The sequence below is a fragment of the Syngnathus floridae genome, chromosome 20 (assembly GCF_059516105.1).
Source record: "Syngnathus floridae isolate MCC-2025c chromosome 20, RoL_Sflo_1.0, whole genome shotgun sequence".
Taxonomy (NCBI): Eukaryota; Metazoa; Chordata; class Actinopteri; order Syngnathiformes; family Syngnathidae; genus Syngnathus; species Syngnathus floridae.
Window position 1 is genome coordinate 4,650,650 of NC_142432.1, and position 20,959 is coordinate 4,671,608.

At 39.6% G+C, this 20,959-nt stretch overlaps 1 protein-coding gene across 2 annotated transcripts in view; it reads left to right on the forward strand.

Moving 5' to 3' along the window:
• The window catches only part of adarb2 (adenosine deaminase RNA specific B2 (inactive)), a 184,964-nt gene that overhangs the window by 29,311 nt on the left and 134,694 nt on the right, over positions 1 to 20,959 (forward strand). The window lies entirely within an intron of this gene.

A 20,959-nucleotide genomic window follows, 5' to 3' on the forward strand; every position in this document is an offset into this window, starting at 1 on the left:
CCAGGCTACTGTCAGCTGAAACCCTCACAGGAGACACCGCTAATATGCCCGAGTTGTTTCGGAACATCGCAGCAGATGGTTATGATATGGATTACACTGACAGTAAGTCAATAAGACCCAGATCTTAGGTTTGCACCAGATTGGTCAATTGTTCACGGCTCGCTGTTTTATGATTTTCAGTTTCTGATCACTAACATCTTGGTGAAGCTGGATTGTGGCTTCACCTCAATATTTAACTCCTGCCATATGTTCATTGACTCGATTTTACCGATGTGCCGTCCAATCAGAATCCAGCAATTAGACAGCGTCCAATCAAATCCGTGTGACAAGCAGACGTCTTTCATCACAGCGGGGCTCCAGACGGTTCCTTACGGCCCACCTGCCCCAAGCACCATCTCAGAGATGGGCTTGAATAACTAATTAGCCTTCTGCAAATGCAGCATGGACTATTCACTCCACACCAGTACAGTAAAAATTCTCCTTGATCTTCATGGCAAAGCCTTGAAATTTTCTACGTGTAAGCATTCTTTGACTCCCTCGCCGGTACAGAAGAAGAGAAAAGGAGGGGATGGTTTTACCGTGGAGTTTGCTCACGTCTGATGTGCACGTCGCAATGCATTTTTTTTTCCAGTCCCATTCAGAGAGCAGACGATTTTTTTTTTCTTTTATATCACTGCACTCATCTGCCCTCATCTTTGCACATCTGTTGGAATCAGTTGTCATGTTGTTGAGAGAATATTTGCAAGGTGATCGACTGAGCGCCAACACCACTCGGAGCTACAAGAAAGATTTCAAAGCAGACGTCTGGGCTACAAGGCTTGACTGTTCCATTTTTGTTGAAAAGAAAGCCATTCTTAGCTTGTATTCCTTTTTTTAATAATCAGGTGGGGGAGGGGAATATAAACTCAATGGCCCCGACATTTAATTTGATCCAAAACGGGAGTTGTATTGAAAACACTGTTACAGTACAGTTTATATATATATTATATATAAGATAACTCAATGTGCTTCACATAATTTATTTGTGTTTTAAATGCTTTTAAATATATTTTATTAGCTTAGTAAAATTACCAAGAGAGCATACAGTGCAAGAAATTTGATTTTGCAGCGTTCCATAAAATGGTTTCATTTTAAAACCAACCAGGGGGAAAAAAAAATATCAGTCTTTGGTTTTCTTTATTGACTTGACAGGCACTCTTATATCAAGCATCAAACTGAGGAGCTCATAAATCACAATGCGCCATTAGTGTTCAAAGAGATGACTACAAAACTCTACAAGGCACTCAGACACCAGAGTTCAATTTCACTTGACCTCGCATGATTGTGCAGCTAAGCGCCAAATAATAGAAGAACTTTAACGTCATTATGCCTTAATGGACGACAAATCTGCAATGTCAAAAAGTTGACATGCAAACCTTGGTGCCATTTAAGATGCTTGGCATTATCTCAATCTGGGGGAAGTCTGGATGACATCAAGAGTGACATACATGACAAGTCGCTCACGTCTCAGCTCCCATTAGGCATTTGTGTGGCGATCCAATTTAATTGCAGTGAAAACACCCGCCTTCCCCAACCCATTTATATTCAACCATTTGTCTGCCAGTCTGTTGACACAGTCTGATGAACATCATTCTCCCCCGCCAGTGTTGTTCGTGGTCATATTAGCAGGAGTGTTGACCAACTCCTGCAAGGTGACCGCTAGTAGATGTGTCGAGCTTTGCATTGAGACTTTCTGTGAAGTCAGCCATATTAGGTCAGAGCTAATTGTGTGTGCGTTCTTCATGGTGAATATTTGATCTGCTGTTTGCCCTTTGCTGGCCACACAAAGCAGAATAATGGCTCTCTTTAAGAGGCAAAACCTTGGGCTTCCTTGACCCAGGAAGCAGGCCAGTCCAATTACTCTATCAATTATTAATTCATCATAAAGGTCGTCCTGTTCCTCCATTATAAACATCAGTCTGAGCATGGCAATGTCACGTGTGTGAACAGGGCCCAGAGGTCAACGCTCGCCAGACGCATGTCTGTGTCCTTTTAACTGCCGGAGGAATCTGTCTCACATTCACGAGGGACTATAAAAGTTTTAATATTTGAAAATGTAGTAGTATTGTATATTTTATGAGGGACAGAGACATTTTTAATATTTCACAATTATTATAAATCATAAAAAATGAGGATTTGCACACGATCAAGACCAGACGGAGTGTGCAATACACACTTGAGTCACAGATTAACTTTTTAATTATTTTTCATAGTATTTTGTTTCGAAAGATGCTATTTCCGTCTCACTAAATATTCAGAAATTTGATTGATGAGAATTTAATCTGCAACTACCGATCATGGCTGTAAATTTTTAAGCATGCACAACTAATTTTTGGGCAAAATTGAGGAAATTCTGCTGTTTGTTTATCTGGGTCTCTTTTTAAATCTCACTGCATTCATGCAATACGGTCAGAACAGGACCAACTGGAAAAGCTAGTTATTATGCATTATTCCTCGCTAACCCCCACTGCTAACCTCACCGTCACACCGATTAGCAGGTAACCTATAGTGACCTTTGGAAAGAACATGCTGTCTTTGAGGCAATTTGTACACCAAATTTAGAATTGCTCATGAGCTAAATAGCCAGGAAAAGAGGTCATTTTAAATTTTATTTGAAGGTAATTTTGTTACAGCTTGACGTTCAGTAAAACTGACAAAAAAGGTTTTGTAAGTAGCCCGGTTGACACACACACAGGGGTGTGTGTTGTTTTATGAAACAGTGTGCATGAGTGTAGTTTGTGCAGCAGTGTCATGAATATGAAAACAAACTCATTTACCATCGTGCTTATTGTTTTTCATTAGATCGTTTTATATTTATGGCGTGTAATCACGATATGAGCAAAGATATGAGCAAATAATTTGAGATAAGAGTGCGCTGCAGAACTCCAACACTTATTGGCGGCGGGAAACTTCACAACATTCCGCCACCATCAATTCATATTGATTTCCTTGCAGTGGAAGGACATTATCAGTTGGTGGCAGTAATACACCATTAAGCTGATTTTCCAACCGCCAATAGACCCCCACGGTAGAAGATGAACAGGAAAAGACGATAAATGAGGTTCAGGCATAATTCAGTTTTGCGTACGTCGAGTGCAACTTTTCAGGATTATTTGTGTTTTGAGGTCATGGAACAAATCAAAATCATATTTCAAGGCCTCATTGTATATGGTTTTTCATAACCACCACCCACTGAGAGAAAAAATAACTACGATGTGGCCCGTGACAAAAATGAGTTAGACACCCTGGCTACAAACAAACACTCACATATCGTATACACAAATACTACTTGATGTACGCCATTTTTACATATAATCGTGTAATCTAAACAAAGCCAAGATTTTTAATGCGAAATATGCCGCACTAGTAGCTTTATTCATTCAAACTGTGACCAGTGAAGTTTGGGGTCCGGTGTGATTTAAAATGATCAATATCCTTGCCAGTGATTCTGTGGCTAATGTTAAATGCATTGTCTTGTTTGACCTTTAACTAATGACGCTAGCACCCCTGAGCAAAGGTCATTTTTTTATATTTCAACTTACCACAATCAGTGTCAACGGTATACCGACTGGTTAACCAAAAAAAAAAAAAACATACACATAAGTATGTATATGTTCATACTATACATATACGTATATAAATATATACACAACCGTTCGGCCGACCAAAAATAAATAAATAAATAAATAAATAAATAACAAGGAACAACTACCTCTGATGATATTTTTAAACCGCCCCAAGTCAGCCGCTGCACACGCACATGCCGGTGTACCTAATGAAATGTCTTGTGAGAATATTTTGACGTCTGCACTCAACAAATAGAGATGCATGATGGGAATTTAGAACGCCTAAAAAAAACTGACAGCAATAATTCTTGCATTCATTAACGTGATAATCTTCTTTGGTATATTCCAAATTGTCAGGGCTGTGTTCATTAAATCACGTTATTAGTCATATTAGCATTAGGTGCATAATTGAGCGTGATTATCTGTAATTATTCACATGAATTACTACATTACAGCCACTGATCATTCAAGGGAAAGATTTTTTTTTCCCCCACTTGCTTTTTGCATTTAGGAAAAACATCCTTCAAACAAAATCTGCATTAATATTTGATTACTCTCAGCTGGTAGAATTCAATTTAATTTCAATAATTATTTTATGAATATTAACTGATTTTAACTGACCTCCTGTAAGTGGGGAAAAATATTGAGACAGATTATTATTTTCATAGACATCCTGATGTACCATTTTTTTTTCCAATGCATTTCGAGAGCTATACAAATGTATCTGAAATAATTGTTAGATACATTAATTTATTTAGTTGATGGCAGGACTTTCTGTAACTGTTACTAATTTAGATTACAAGGAAACAAAATCAAAGTACAGTCTGGTGTTTATATTTAAACACCGTGTGCTGTTAACTGAATATTCTGAGTGTGCCACTTTACATAAAAGCCCCGAGAATCTAGTAACGTGGCTGCAAAGAACCGTTTTTAATAATCAAATTCCCCTGTGGCTCCAATAAGAACAATGTGAAGCTATACAAATTTGTTCGCTCAGTGTGTGTTTGTTAGTTCCTGCTCTCATTAGGTTGAACACAACGGGCGCCTTGCTTCAATGTTGTTTCCTGTATAGGCCATTACTGATACCTGCCCCGGGGTGGCGAGTGGAAGCCTGAGACAAACAGCGAGCCATGTGAAGTAAAATGCACCCGAGAGATTAGCGTGGCAAGGAAATCGGGGTGTGTAAAGAGGGGTGAACTTAAGGTTGAGTCAACTTGAGGCCACGATGGGATCTTGAGGAAAGATGATATCCAGACTTGCTTTACGGGGTGGAGGATAAGCCACAATTATATATTCATTTAAATAGGGAAAAAGATTAAACACATTACGCCAATCCAAATAATCCTACACATGTCTGTCATTTGATTTTTTTAATCAAAATATGATGACTAGAACGGTTGCGGTAATAATCATTATCCTGATGATGTAACCACTGCTGGTATGAGCAAAGAAACAAAATCATGTTTTATCTCTGTAGTTTCTACTTTGCCGCAGTATTTTCTCACTTCTCCAAAACTCTTCTCGGAAAGACATTTGTGTTCCTACTATGGCCATCAACCAAGCACACGCTGAGAAAAACAGCAAGATATTACTCCATTACCATTGTTGGCATATGTTGTTCAGACTTTCACACTTATTTGAAAGTGCAAAACCAACTGCCCCAAGACAAACCGATTCTACGCAGGAGAAAAGTAGCGCATAATAAAAACAATTTTTGTTTATAATGTCCAGTTTTTGATAATCCTCCTAACCGAGATGTGACATTTCAATTTGGAGGTAATAGTTATCAAATAGACGAGAGTCCAAAAGGGTCAAAAGTGGACAATGCAATGTGACACCAATAGTTCAAAACCTTATAATGTTAGTCATAATAACCGAGAGAGGCGCCAGCTGTTCTCACCACGCCGGCCTTCCATAGAGGAAAGGGGCCGAATAGTATTACACACAGCCCAGCCGCTGCAGAAGGCGATTATGTATCGTAATGGAGTCCCATGCAGCCCGCTAATCCGTGATAATGTGATTCACATCTCAACATGCCTAAAAAGTTAAGGAGGACTTAAAGACATTGAGTGTAAAGAAATGGATGAAGGCACACAGAGGAGTCCAAGATGCTGCTGCTCTGGGTCTCGGGAGGGCTGTGAATGGGAATAAGGCTCCCATGGAGGGAATCGGGACACCATACAGATCTGGAAGATCTCGTGTGGTTTTACTGCACAGTTGATTTTTTTATGCTTATGCACAGTCAATGAAGCACACAATGACGATGTAAATTTACCGTTGATTCATTGTGAATAAGAGGACATTTAAAAAACTCATAAGGCTTACCAATGTTTGATTTAAAATAAATATAAGCCATTTGTGACACATATGATCATCTGGATGAAGATGTGCAAAATTACAAGAATGATTTTCTGCAATGCAGCCACATTGCTAGTAGTCAGCATTTCGACACGACAGATTTTTAAGTTCGCTCCGCACGATTTTTAATTGGCTACAGTGACAAGTTTCACTTTTTTAATTCAAGGTACACAATTTTATTTCTACCTTATGAACACTGGAGTTTTCCCAAGTCAGCATTAAATACTGCTTGAGTGAAATTGCTATAGAAGATAATTATTACAGAAACAAAATCGATTTCTAAGGACCATTTTGGTGATTTGCCTCTAGGCTTGAGAATTGAAGTTGTGAAAGTAACACGTGTTAGTTAATCAAAATAAATACGTTTCACTGGGAAAGTCTGGTCAATAGAGGGCGCTGATTCGCCACTGTTATGTACCTTTCAGTTAAATATACATCATACAAATTTGTGTATCTATTTTTGTGCATGATAAGCAGTAAGTAAATTTAAGTAAACTTGTTTTTCATCTTTGGTGTCTCATTTCATGACTGCGGTTTAGGGCACAAATAAAATAGACTCGTTAAAAGTTTGTCATGCATAATGAGTACGATATTGCCGACGTAGGGCGTTGAATTCCTACGCCTGCTAATTTCCCACAGCAGCCTTGATAATCTCTGGTGGAACATTAGTGTGCCACGGCACTCTGGTTGGCAATCACCAGTCTCGTCTAATGGTCTGCGTACCCCCCACTCACTTGAGGTCAGTTGGGACGGACTCCAATTTGTCCTTGACCCTGAACATAAGTGGAAGAAAATGAATGAATAAAATCACTGATTGTAATTTTTTGGACAGGTTAATCAGAGCCGATCTTTTCTATGTTAGTGTGACAACTTGAATAGCTTGTTCCACATTTTTGTTAGTCATAAAAAAAAATCCCCTTTTTGTGCAACACTATTACAACAAGGCTCTCCTGTCATTGTTGCGTGACTCAATTCTACTATGAGTGAATTGTGTTGCAGGTGTTGGTGGGGACAGCTCACACTGATGTTGTCAGTCACCATGTTTCCCAATTACCATCGCCTGCACACTGACATGATTGCCTGATTGGCAGCGCTATTTCCGTGGCAATTATTACGATTCTGATTATGTCAATCATTTCATTCTGGGCAGCGTGTGGTAGCAAATAGCAGTAGGTTGAGTCTCACACTTTTTGAGCGTGACGGCTGTTGTTGGGGCATTGTGATTTTTTTTTTACAGTCGGAAAAACTTTTTAAAAATTCATGCTCTCCTCGCCTCCAGTGCTATTACCTTTGAGCTCAGTTGCTCATTCCAAATTACTAACGGCCTGTATATGGTCCCCATAATGATCGTTTTCGCTTTGTGTCAGTAATAATAGCGAGGTTAGTTCTATTTTAGTGCAAGCTCAGGGCTTCTGGTTTTATCTCGCTACTTCTTGTATTATTCATGTCATCCCTATGTCTTTGACTTTTCTCACAGAGCCCTCCATTTAAAAGGCAATTACTACTATTACCTTCTCCCTTGAAAAAAAAAAAATACCCACCATTTTCTTCATTATCATCATCGCCGCAGCCGCCATCATCATCATCTATTTACCGCATGATTCAATTAGTGAGCCATCAGATAAAAGGTCACGGCTGTAATCAGTCCATTGAGTCCATGTTTTCTGCTGTCTTTTTCCTTACACCTTTCCGATGTGTTTAACTTTAGCGTTGCGAAGGCTAACGACTTCACGTCCTCATTTGGAGACTGAAGCATTTCACATACGATGCGAACAGAACATTAGCATGCATAATTAACTGATGGAAATAAGTGAATACAAAAATGTACTTTTTCAGTCAAGCTGTTTAATGCATCATGAAAGCTATTGATGTTTTCATCTTAAGAACTTTTCGTTCTTTTGTTCTAGTACATTTAGCATGGAGCATAAGTGCTATTGAGCCTTGCAATGTGTGTCATCAAGGACTACCGTATTTTCCGGACTATAAGGCGCACCGGACTATAAGGCACACCTTTAATGAATGGCCCATTTTAAAACTTTGTCCTTGTATAAGGCGCACCGGACTATAAGGCGCACCTTAAATGCATCAAGTCAGATTTTTAATCCAAATCAAATCATTCTCCATTTTATCTTTTTTATTTCAACTTCAGACGCAACAAATTACTTTATAATCACAAAATAATGATCCATAGTCTTTTTGATTCATGATTCATAGTCTTCAGCGGGCCACTTATGATTGATTTCATGACACAATGCTTCGGGCCAGTTTAAATTTAGGAATTTGGTCCATATATAAGGCGCACCGGACTATAAGGCGCACTGTCGGCTTTTGAGAAAATTTTAGATTATTAGGTGCACCTTATAGTCCGGAAAATACGGTATGTAGAAAAGTGTCATTATTTGACATCAAGGCTGAGTTACACAACTCGAATCCAATCAGAACTCGGCAAAGAGAGAACAAAAAGGGAACGCACAGCCCAAATTTGTAATTAAAAATAATATATTTTCAGGTAGGAAGTGTCGAAGTGAATATTAATGAAAGCTGTCAGACTTTTGCCCCACACTTCATCACACATTCTCAATCACCTTAAATATTGCGTTATATTTCCTGCGCTCAAATGCCGCATGCCTGTCTGATCAAAGCGCAAAGCAGCACACACCATGTGTGTGTGTGCATGTGTTTGTGAAAGTGCGTTCGTCTCAGCAGCTGCTCTGTCAGCATACTCCAAGTCTGGGGGTGGGTGGTATTTTTTTTTTTATTTTGGGGGGGGGACCTCAACAGTACATAGAAAAACAACCCGTCAACAGCCTGAGGCACTGAGCGGTGTTAGTGTGTGTGTGTCACACGGTACTGCAGAAACAGACTAGCTTGTACAAATACTAACATGCTTATACTCTCTGCAAATATGCTTGTTACCCACGAGGATGGCTACTTTGTAATTGGGTTAAGATTTAAGTGTGCAGGAGCTTGTTATGACAAACTGAAAGTGGATTTGTTGTGAATGCAAAGTACACAGCTAAAACGCTCTTGAGGTATTTAGTCTTTAGCATCCAGGCTTAATGAGTTTCGGAGCGTTTGAGTGGAGATGTGTGTGTGGGGGGTCACACAAGCATGTTTGTTTTGCACTTGTCAAAAAAAAGGCGAGAGGTGCACAATGGCGCTGGCTGGAGGCAACTGGTCAAAATCTCTCTCGTAGGCTAATTCCATGCTAACGAGACACCGCACACTTGTCCTTGCCCACAGTCTGAAAGCATGCCAATTAGCGCCACTCTCAGCCCCTCCCCCCCCTTCTTGCTTAGAAGTCATTCTTAACTTTGCACCCTCTGCTCCCTTTGAGGATTTTGAATGAAGGATGTGAAGAGGGGCATTAAATAAGCTTGTATCAATAACATGCAGGAAACAGGAATCAAATACACGCAGCTAAGCCGCCTTGCCAATTAGCTGAAATAGCTATTTAGTGGTAAATCTGGTGTCGGAATGAATGCGGTTTTAAATGGATGCATTAGCGGGCTTCGGGATTCTTTGTGAACAAGACGCCTGGCGCTACTGCTGCGAGTTTGAGGGAAGTGGAAAACATGAAGGTGTCAAGACTCGCTAAGTGAACCGACTCGACACTGCAGTCTTGCAGCAGTTCCACTGTGGGAGTAGCTAATTGGATGGTAATTAATGGAATGGGGGCTGATAAATACCTTTGTGAGCAGACTTGTCAAGGACACAGAGGTGAAGGGAGTTTGAGCGAGGAAAGGAAGCTACAGGACGGACACCTTTTCCTCATTGTGACAGCTAATCCTCATCCCTTCATCCCTTGCCTCAATTCCTAAATGAAAGTACCCCTCCCTCCCCTCATCACTCCTCCCCCTTCCACTCCTCTCTCTCATCCTCCCCTTATCAGCCCCCCCCCCTCCCCTGCTTATTCCTTCCTGCCCCAACTTCACTTGTTTCCATGGAAACGCAGGATAAAGAGAGTAACTTCTAGATTAAATCAAAGATTTTTGAAGCGCCGGAAATATAACAAGCTCCTTTGAATCGTGTTCCTCGAGTTCAGGATGATACTCTATTTTCTCCTTGCTGATATTGCATGTGTGCTACTTTCTTCACTGTAAAAGAAGAAAGTGGTACAGATGGAAAGTAGAAGGTCCCAATGGGACCAATGTGGATAAAAATTTGGGAATAAATCATATTCACGCACGTTATTTTTTTCTTTTTTGCATTCTGGGTCAAATAGCTTAATTTCAAATCTTTGAGAATCTGCACGTGACAGTCCTGATTTCGAGTGGGTTCATTAGGTTTTCAAAAATAGTTAAAACTCCAAATGAAATATATGTTGCCTTTATTCAAAAACTTAGTGAAGTTAAAAATATATCAACTCAGTTTTATTTGATGTCAATTTGAGTTTAGATTCATGAACAAAAGCTTTGATGAAAGTTAATGAAGGCCCAAATTCTTGCTTCATTTTCTTTGATTCGACTCATCGCTTCAGATTCCCCACGCTGTCCAAACCCTTTCATTCACAATTCATGTCTTGTTGAATCATCTTTTTACCCACAAAATATATCTTCTGTCCTCCTATAAGAGGCATCTCTTCTCTTCTCTTGTTGCTTTCCATCTTGCCCACATCACTAAACATTCTTCAATCGATACTTCTCCGTCTTTTTATTCATCTTCACTCCTAAAAACCATTACGGCTTTTCCTGATTGATTCAAAATGCCTTTTCAGCTTCTATTTTCCAAACTACAAATTGCCATGCAGATTAGCAAACTAATCATCTGGAAATTAAACAGTAGAGTAGCGAAATTGCATATTATTCCAAATGAATAAATTCCATCGCTGATAACCTCTGAGTGCTTGAAGCTTTCTCGCCCAGAGGTTTGCCAGGGACCATGTAGCTACTTATCTAAGATTAGGCTTCAGATATCCCCCAACGTCACAGGTCAGATACTGTATCTGCAGAAAATCAATACATTTATTGCTGTGTCCGAAGACAATAATCCCTGACGTTTTGGAGAAGGCAGCAGAAGCTCTGGAAAGGAACATGCTTTACTGTTTTGATCTTTGAACCGAGCCACCTTGGCCAGTCTGTGTTGGAGCCCGTTCAAAATCAATACGTTTCTTGCTTTGACATGGAGGAATTATCACTAAGAGTTTGAAGATGAGTTGGAAGTGCGTCTGGTGGAGCACTGACAAGAGACCTCTTTGGACGCTAGCCAAATCCTATGTAATCCTGTCGCCTCCAGGGGACTGCAGTAAACACTTGCTCAGTTCTTAATTTCTCCTTTTGAATGGGAACCAGAGTAGCGTGCACAAGCTCAAACCTAGCTATGAAAATAACTGTCATCTTTGCTCAGTGTAGAGAAGTGACACAGATCCATAGTGACACTGCTAGCATGGAAAGCACTTTTTTTATTTTTCCCCTTCAACAGGCAGACGGAGTGTGTCCCTCCTTTACACATGGATGAGTCCTCAAGGAGATGCAAGTACAACTTTCTTGAATGGCAGCGGCTGGCATCTCCGCACGTAAAAGGGCCCAGCAGATAAAGCTTGCCAACATGAACGTCCCATAAGTAATCATAAATAAATAAAGAATAATAAATAATAAATGTAAATAAATATAATATAAAATAATACAAAATAATATAATATAATATAATGCCCTAGAAGTAATCATAAATAAATAATGATAAATAAATAAATAATACATGTAAATAAATATAATATAAATAAATATAATATAATGTGATATAATAGAATATAATATAATATACATGAACGTCCCATGAGTAATCATAAATAAATAAATAATAATAAATAATAAATGTAAATAAATATAATATAAAATAATACAAAATAACATAATATAATATAATGTCCTAGAAGTAATCATAAATAAATAATAATAAATAAATAAATAATACATGTAAATAAATATAATATAAATTAATATAATATAATATAATATAATATAATATAATATAATATAATATAATATAATATAATATAATATAATGGAAAAAAAATCTAAAATTGGTATGCAGCTCCTATATCGGTTCTTAGATTGAGTAATTGTAGCTAAAGTTTTGCGCATAAAGTTTTGCACACTGAGTCATTCCAGACATAGAAAGCATGAACGCAGCTTTACTCCGGAGTAGTCTAAAAAGCCGCAAGGGAACCATTTAAATTGAAGCAATCTACCTTGTTGGCTGTCAAACTTGTCTGACTATTCTCTGCAATGTGTCTGCCCTGAACAATAAGTTAAATAGATGTGAATACCCTTCAAGGAAAAAAATCGTCTGTAAAAAAAGAAAACGTCTAAAGGCTGCGATTCAATACTGGAAGACTTTTTTTTTTTTTCCATGTATTTTTTATGCAGCGTCGTCCTTCTTTGTGGCTCTATTGTACGCTCGTCACTGAGAGCAATCGCAGGCTGCAGGGAGAAAGAATTCTTTGCATTATTCCGGCTGTACCTTGGCTGTACTGTAGCCGTGCAGATCTTACCACCACAGTGGAATTTATGAGGTGCACAGTCACCAAATTACATCTAATGAATTGTATTGCTATTTGCTGAATTTAACACCCTCTTCATTTTTATTGCCTTTGTTTAACATACAGTAGGTGGAGGGCTGACGGGACCACCAATCAGTGAGAGAGTTCATGAGTAACCAGCGTGAGATTAAGAGAACGTGAGATGGATTTGCTCTTGTTGGGCTTTAGCATATGTTCTCACACTGTGTCTAAAAATTAACCCCATGCGTGTTTGTTCGCATCCATATGTTCACACCACGACCCGGGAAAATGGCGTGTAATAACGTATAAACAGATCCCACACATATTTTGACTGCGGAATTAGATCTGCCTCCATGACCGATGGAGGTGAATACATTTGAAGTTTTGAAAGGACTTGCTGAATTCAGAGGCGCCCTCCGGTCAGCGTTTTGTAAATATCCCCGGTCTTGTTAACGTGTCACACCTTTTAAATGGGTTGACAAAACAGCCCACCTGGGACTCGGCAAAAAGAGGGAGGTGGGCGTACGAGGGAGAGCTGGCGGGGGTTGAGGGAATAAAGAAAGAAAAAACGTGGCCTGTCGTTATTTTTACAAGTCTTTACGACTCAATTTAGCGTGTGGGAAATAAAACAAGCAGGATGTCGCGGCTCCAAAGGCTAAGATGAGTTAGTGGGACTCCCTGAGCTGTCAGAGAGCTCACGGCGCCGGTGTGGGGGCTGGATCATGAGGGACGAGGGAATAAAAAGGTTGGTGGGGGAGGATGCAAGGGATCGTCACATTTTCATCAAAATGAACACTTGTGTTCACTTTGCCATGTTATGCTTTTGGAGGGTAAAGCCTGATCTAGCTTCCAGGCCACGTGGTATTAAAGGATATCAAATGATTGGGACTGTCTGACAAAGCTTTTAGGAGACACATAAAACACCTCACAACACATCTGTATAATTGGGTTAGAAGTCAAACTGTTGCAACTCATAAATGATGAATCAAATCGGAGCAGGCCAAGGATGGATTGACTTTATTGCGTTTCTCGAGGGGATAAAGGATACAAGGACCAAGGACGCTTAATAATGACACAAAAGTGGGAATGTGTGTTGCTATGCTAGGTAAAGGTTTGAACGGAAATTCAAGAATATCCAAAAAAATACTACACAGAAGAGCTTCAAATAAAAAAATTACTTTGTATGCCCTTTTCGAGTGATTTTCGGGTCATGACCTCATCTTGATGCGATACCGTGACCCCTGACAACAATTTTTTTGCAGGATTGTGTTATGTCATACCGAACTACTTCAGCACACTCATAGATCAGTTTTTTTTTTCTTCTTCATGTACAGGTGGTTGAAGTGATCCGCTCCATGGTCTCTGAATATTGTCTGTGATAGTCTTTTTTTTTTTTTTCCCCCATCAAGCTGTGATAGCGGCGTATGTTAATGCTACTGTCTAGCATTTCCTTCATCTTCCCCTCTCGCTATCTCCTTTTCTGCTTTTATTTCACACCAACTGGGATACCTCACGAGGGAGGAGAGGGCTGGTAATTAAAATTCTGTTCAGCATGACAATGCTGTTTCATGCCTAAATTGTTTTTCTTCTTTTGCCACACATGGAATGAATATAGGATAAAAGAGCTTTAATAGGTGAATAGAAACTGCTGGGATGAGCTCGGAATCCGCACGGGGGCTACCGTAAGCAATCGCGTTCTTATCAGCGAGACGTTCAACACGTTGGGTTTTAATTGTGTATTTTCCGAGCTGAAAACGGAGGTGTGCGCAAGCGTGGGTTTTTTTATCGCAGCAACACACGCGCCTGTGCGAGACAAGCGAAACACGCCGCCGCATGCTTTCATGTGCTGATTCTCTGATGTGTTTACTCACTGAAAGGTGATGGAAGGTGGTTGTTGGCAACAGAGAGAGCCTCTCGGGATGCCGTCCACAGGGCTTGTCACTTACTGTCACTCACATGTCAGCCCCTCCCGCCCGGATCCCCTTGCTTCCCCCGTCGTGCCCACCCCAGCTTTTCCAAAACAAAGACAGCAGCAGCACAGCAGCTGCAAAGGGCCCATCACTCCACCAGTATTTAACCTCTGTTACTGCTTCTCTTTGCTACCTCGCTTCTCTTTCTCCCCCCTTTACCGCCTTCATCAAAGCATTCCGGGCTATTTTGTTTCCCGGCTCTACAGAGGGGTATTGCTCATGACAACGATCATGGTCGTTTATTTTCTCGCGGCGGCAAGGCCTCGGTATGCACGCCGGGTTAGTATTACCCTATGATATTCAAGCGCTCTCTATTAAATATGCATGAACCCTGGAGATGAAAATTAATTTTGGGAATGTTTTATCCTCCCTCCTCTCCCCACCTTTTTTTTTTGCTTCCCCCCTTCCCCATGCTCGCTCTTTGAATGTTCAAATATGCCCTCATCTGCCTTTGTGTCAGGCTGGGAATTCATTATTTCAATTGGTGGTGATGGTGTAATACAGCACAATATGTGCCGCTTGCCATATTGGTGTTATTAAGGCAAGAAAACAGCTCGGATTGAAATGCGCGGGAAAGTTTTGCCAAGGTTGCCTTGAGCTCTTATCATTTATGAATATTTAGAGCCGTAAAAACATATGAAATGGAATTATGCATGTATGAAGCCGTGGAAAGCTACAGTCGGACTTAGCGGTTTTTCTTGTCTTTTTCCGCAACGTGATCTTGGCAAGTCATCACTAATTCCGCTCATGATGCATGCCCGAACAATCTCCAGACGCGAGCGAGTACGTGGGTGCTGATACACTCGCATCCCACTCGATGGTAAATTACTATATTTCTCAGGTAAGAGTGCAAAAGCATCAAAAACACAGCAGTCAAACAAAACAAAACAGGCTGGTTGAGCGAGTCGTGTAGGTGGGAAAGTCGAGTTACTGGATAAAACAAGAACTCTTTCAAGAAATAGTGCATAGGAGGAAAAAAAAAAAGTTTGGCTTCAAAGGTGTATTTCGGTTTTCGCCACGGGGGATCAGTTTGAATTATCTAGCCTTCATTGTGCCTGCAATTTTCTTGGATTATTCCGCTTTTTTAGTTTTTGTTCAATAACAACCTGCTGTCGGGTCAAAAATGCATCCACGATTTGAAGAAAAAAAAAAAGTTGAATTGAGGTGAAGAGCTTTACTCGGCTTTTCCAATAGACAAAAAGTGCTTTGCCGCCATCTTTTGCTTATGTATAAAGTTGAAATATTGCTTTATGATTGTTTCACCCTTGATTTAAACCTCATCATTTTTAACTCATTCACTGCCAGCTATAGACGTCCATTTTTTAATGGACTGGAAGTGAATGAGTTGTGTTTAACCATAGCTTGCTACACATTTCATATGACGTAAATATGGTGAGAAAAACAAAAAGTTCCAGCTTCAGCATGGTAATTATTTGAGTTGGCAGTATTGGATTGATTTGCATGACAGCTGAAAACCAAATAAGGGAAACCGGTTATTTTGTCTGACGTGAGCTTTAAGCTTCACTTAGCCAAATATTACACGGCGTGCCGTATAAACCATCAAAAACGATCCTATTTTCTATTTTTAAAATTCTACTCAATCATCCCGGTCTCTTTTTTTTTCTGCATGGAGATTTAAACAGCTACTCTTCGCTGCAATCAGTCAGTGTCTGATCTGCATCGTGAAAAAAAAAAGAATCATTGAGGAATATTTATTGTGACACTTTTGACTAATGAAATGAAGACTGCAGTCTGTGATTTTGTTTTAGTAAATCATTATGACAGCGGAGGGTTTGTGTCGCAGGGAAGAGCTGAAGTTTGACGATGGTGGCTTGCTTTGACCCTGTGGCCTGCGCTCACTCACCCAAATCTCATCTACATAACTGCATCTTTCATGAGCTATGGTCAATAACCGATCCATATTGTATAGGCACCTGTTTGTGAAGGTACTGTATGTGTGTCCCGCTGCAGGACTTAGCTGGACATAGAAAAAAACATTTGAGACTTCTTGTAGGTTGTTATGGAATTTTACGCAATTATTTTGTGCAAAAAAATAATAATAGTCAACCGAAATACTTTTTTTGAATCATTGACCTATTGTCACCCAAGTATGTGACCTTTTAACCTTGTATAGCAACTGGATTAGCAAGAATACAGGACTGTAAATCCGAGAAAATCAAAACAATCCTGTCATACAAAAAAAAAAAAAAAACAACAGAGGCAACCATGACAGTTAGATGCAATAACATGAAAAAAAGAAAGTGCCGGTAAAAGAGACTAGCGTGGATATTTCAGCAGCAGTTTCATCAGATTTCAAAACCTCATTCGGTATTTATTTGTCAGTTGCACTGTGAAGTACATATCTCTTTGTCTTTCCACATTGCGGGACTAATAAAAGTTATCTTATCTCGTCCTGTCTTCTCGCATAGTCTGTGTATGCAAACACAAACGTGAATGGCTGGCATCTACGACTAACTCATTTTTCACGTCACGTCAGTTCGAATATAACCATTGATCGGTCGCTTCTGTTACCTCTTCTGCAGATATTGTCGTTTTAGCTATTTTTAGAACACTTGGCCTGTCATATTAATTATAACGGAACGTATGTTTTCTTTTGTTGAGTTAAAAAAAACAAAGGATACCAAAATGCCTGCTAGAAAATAAAAAATTCGATTTGGATTGTCAAGTGTAGCCGCCTCACTTTGCTATTTTCTCACTCATCGGAAGCACTCCTGGCGTAAAAAATTGCCAGGATATCAATGTTAGCCAATTTCCTCAGAAACCATGGAAACCGTACGTGCATGTACACACGCAACCCCGCCATGTTGTGTCTCCACGAGGGCATGTTCAATAAATGTATTTCAAATGTGCTCGAACCCGTTTGCGACACAATCTATGTAATCTATTGCGCTCTCTTTCACTTTCCGGAAGAATTAATGTTGCACTTGGATCCTTTCATCACCTCTACGCTTTCCGCCAGTGGCACCTTGTTTAAGCTTGGTCAGTATTAGCAAAGAGTAAACTGGCTGGTGGTAGTTGGTAGATGACCCCTGCGGCTCTTATCAGGTGAAGGGGGTTTTGATTAGTGTTAATGGCGCCGACTAAATAGCCGTCAGCCGTTGCCTACACCTATTATATATATTTATTTTTGCGTGTGTGTGTTGGGCTCAAGGGCATGCTAGCAATTCATCATGCTGGCAAAGCTATATTCGCATCATAGTGATGAAGATGTTATGTGTCTCGCCCTGCACCCTAAGCTGTAGCCGTGCTCGTAATTGTTTGCAGCGTTGAGTCATAGAATACACAGCGGTACCTTGACTTACGAGTTTAATTCGTTCCGTGGCCAAGCTTGTACCTCAATTTACCCCTGTATTAAGTCATTGATTTATTATTTATATTTTTACATTTTATTATTATTTATTCATTTGATTTAATTCATAAAATGAAAAAAAATGTTAAAAATAGAATTTAATTTATTAATTATTTATCGTTTACATAATATTAAATATCTGTATTAAATCATTGATTTTGTATTTATATTTTTACATTTTATTATTATTTATTCATTTAATTTAATTCATAACATGAAAAAACTGTTAAAAATCAAATTTAATTTATTCATTATTTATCTTTTAAATAATATTAAATATCTGTATTAAATCATTGATTTATTATTTATATTTTTACATTTTATTTATTCATTTAATTTAATTCATAAAATGAAAAACTGTTAAAAATAAAATTTAATTTATTCATTATTTATCTTTTAAATAATATTTTTCACATTATTGAGAAAAATAGTACTGTATTGTAAAAATAAATATCTAACTAGGGTTTTATAAAGTCATGTGGCAGTCCGCAAGTAAATGTCACTGTTTAAGAGATGGCGGCAGATAACTACTTTTGTCTAAATGACGCTCTTTAACTGTCTTGAGCGCAAGAATTCCAGAATCGGCAGACACAAATACAAACCGTAAATTCATCTTTTTAGTGGCGTGGCCTAGTGAGTGCTGTCAGGCCGCACGTTTAGTTCAATGTTGTCTTGCTCCACGCTCCTTGCAGATGTTTTCATTTTTTGTATTTGATTGTTTGTCCTTCCATACTCCTTTCAGTATCCTCACCAAGAATTTGTTTTTCAAGAATCTCCCTGCAGCTAATGTCAGCAACCCAGTGATATATGTAAATACTGTATGCTCACATTCACTGGCAGACAGTAAGAATTAAGCTAGTCTTACTGAGCACAATCTTGGGCTATGATTCACGATCCACCCGTGGCCCAGAAAGACAGGTTGCAGCGCCAGCTCTGTAAATCGCCTGGCATCTGGCGCAACAGACAGCCTTGCATGTTAATGCCGAGTTAATATTATTCTTATGAACTGCGAGTGACTTTGCATGTTAGTGAGCGCTCTATCAAATTAACGTCACTTCCATTACCGCCGCCGTCAATTTTGTGTCACAAGTGCATGGCCGCCACATTGCCGTTTGCGTCGGCACATCAGGGCATGGAGACGACCAAGTAAATATGCGCAAAAAGAAGTAAATCGAGCGTCTTGCGAAATGTTTGAAATACTTTAAATCCACGTTTGAACACAAACACACGTAACCTTTCTGCACAGAAGAGAGGAAAGGAAGAAGGGGGAAGGGGGGGTGATAGTCCTTGCTCATTTATCACATAGCTCCAAATGTACAGATGAATCCAGTGATGAAAATCTGTGCTGAGAAATGTCAGGCAGATATTAACTCCAATGCATCAAAGTGGCGCCGCAGTCACTAAGCTGACGCTCCCAGCCGCCGGTTCAAGTCTGAGCCGCCGATGTAATTTTCAGCCAACTGCGGCCATTCGTCACCCAGAAACGAGTAAATAAAGACACAAGTCACTTTCTCCCAAAGATTAACATCTGAAATGATGCAGAGCGAATTTCATTAGCGCGCAAATGCCATTCTTTAGATCTGTCTCATCTCAATGAGAGTGAAGGAAGAGAAGGGGGGGGGGAATTGCCTTTTCATGTAGTTTTCACTAATCGCTTCCCTAACAAAATACGGCAGCCTTGTACTAATAAGTAAGTTAAGGCTCAGTGGATAGATAGAGTGAAACAGCACAGAGGCTAATGGAATTGAGAGCTTTCCATGCCTCCATGGGTGTCTTAATTGTCAAAAGGAGATTCTCAGATGAGTACTGCGGGAAGCCTAAATTGGAGGAGCAACTCGCCGGACTTGTTTTAAGCCAGAGCGCCTCTCATTTGCGTAAGCTGGATCAAATCCTTTATTCAGTGTCTGGAAACAGCAGTAACAGCAGCAGCAGTAAAGTTTCCAATGCAGCCAATAGAGACTGCAGTGACAGGAAAAAAAAAAAAAAGCTGTAAATGTTCAGCTTTGAGCTCGCTTGTTTATTTGTAGAATGCTTCGCTGTTAATCTAAACTGAGAAATGATTGCTTCTTTCAAGGTTAGGTGATTTATTGTCACTCTATTTTGGGAGATACAGTAGAACTTCCAAAGTCTGAGGAAATTGGGGGCAATGGTTGACTTTCACTTTGTTCCCATAGAAAATAACTTGAAAGTGGCCCAGGATCTAAGACTAGCCGAGCTGGTCAGGTCAGGAACGTGGAAATTCTGTCCCTCTCCCCAAAATCTGCAAAGGTGGAAGTTCACTGTACTGATTAAAAACATTTGATTATGACACATTTTGGCTAAAATAACCCGATTCAGAATATGTTTTTAATCTAAAAAGGTCAACATGAGCATGAATGTAGAACATCGATGCCAGTGTTATAATTACAGCCTTGTCTGGAGATGATGCAGAGAAATGAAGATAAAGTTGCTCACAATGTAGAGAGGATTTGATGAGAATCCCAAAGTGAGGACCCTTCATTTGCAACCTTTAATCAGCCCAATGAGATCAGATTCCAGCACCAAAAGAAAATGAGGGTGGAGAAATGAAATGGTAATTAGTATTGATTACCTATGTGCATATGACCCTTTCAGTCTCCCCATGCATTCTTAAATCAACCCAAATTATTGAATTTACTAATTTCATGCAGGGGGGGTGATGGCGAGGGGGGGAGGGTCTTAGTGAACTGTGCACCCATTGGAGTGTGAGGAAATTACAATGATGGGATACAAGGTGTCTTTTTGTGCACAGGCGGTGGAGGAGTAAAGTCAAATTAAGCATGCTGGTTTAAGTTAAGTATAATTATTCTGGGAGGGTCTGTAGGGAGGAAAGGTGATTCAAGTTGATTTCTTCCTTTTTCCCCTCCCCCTCTTTTCAAATTACATTTTATATTGTCACTAAGCAATGGTCTCAGCTTGACCATACATGCATGTAATTACTGTTAGTTAGTGTGGGTAAAAAAAAAATTAATAAGTGCAAAGCAGCCCAATTAATACGCCTGTGGGAAATTGAAATTTTCTTTCAAATGATAAGATTAATTCCCTAATTGTGGCAGCACACACGGCCTCACACCGTTAATCTACGTCGGTAATAAGCCACTCATCTCAAAAAATGGTCCGGAGCCAAAGTGGACAG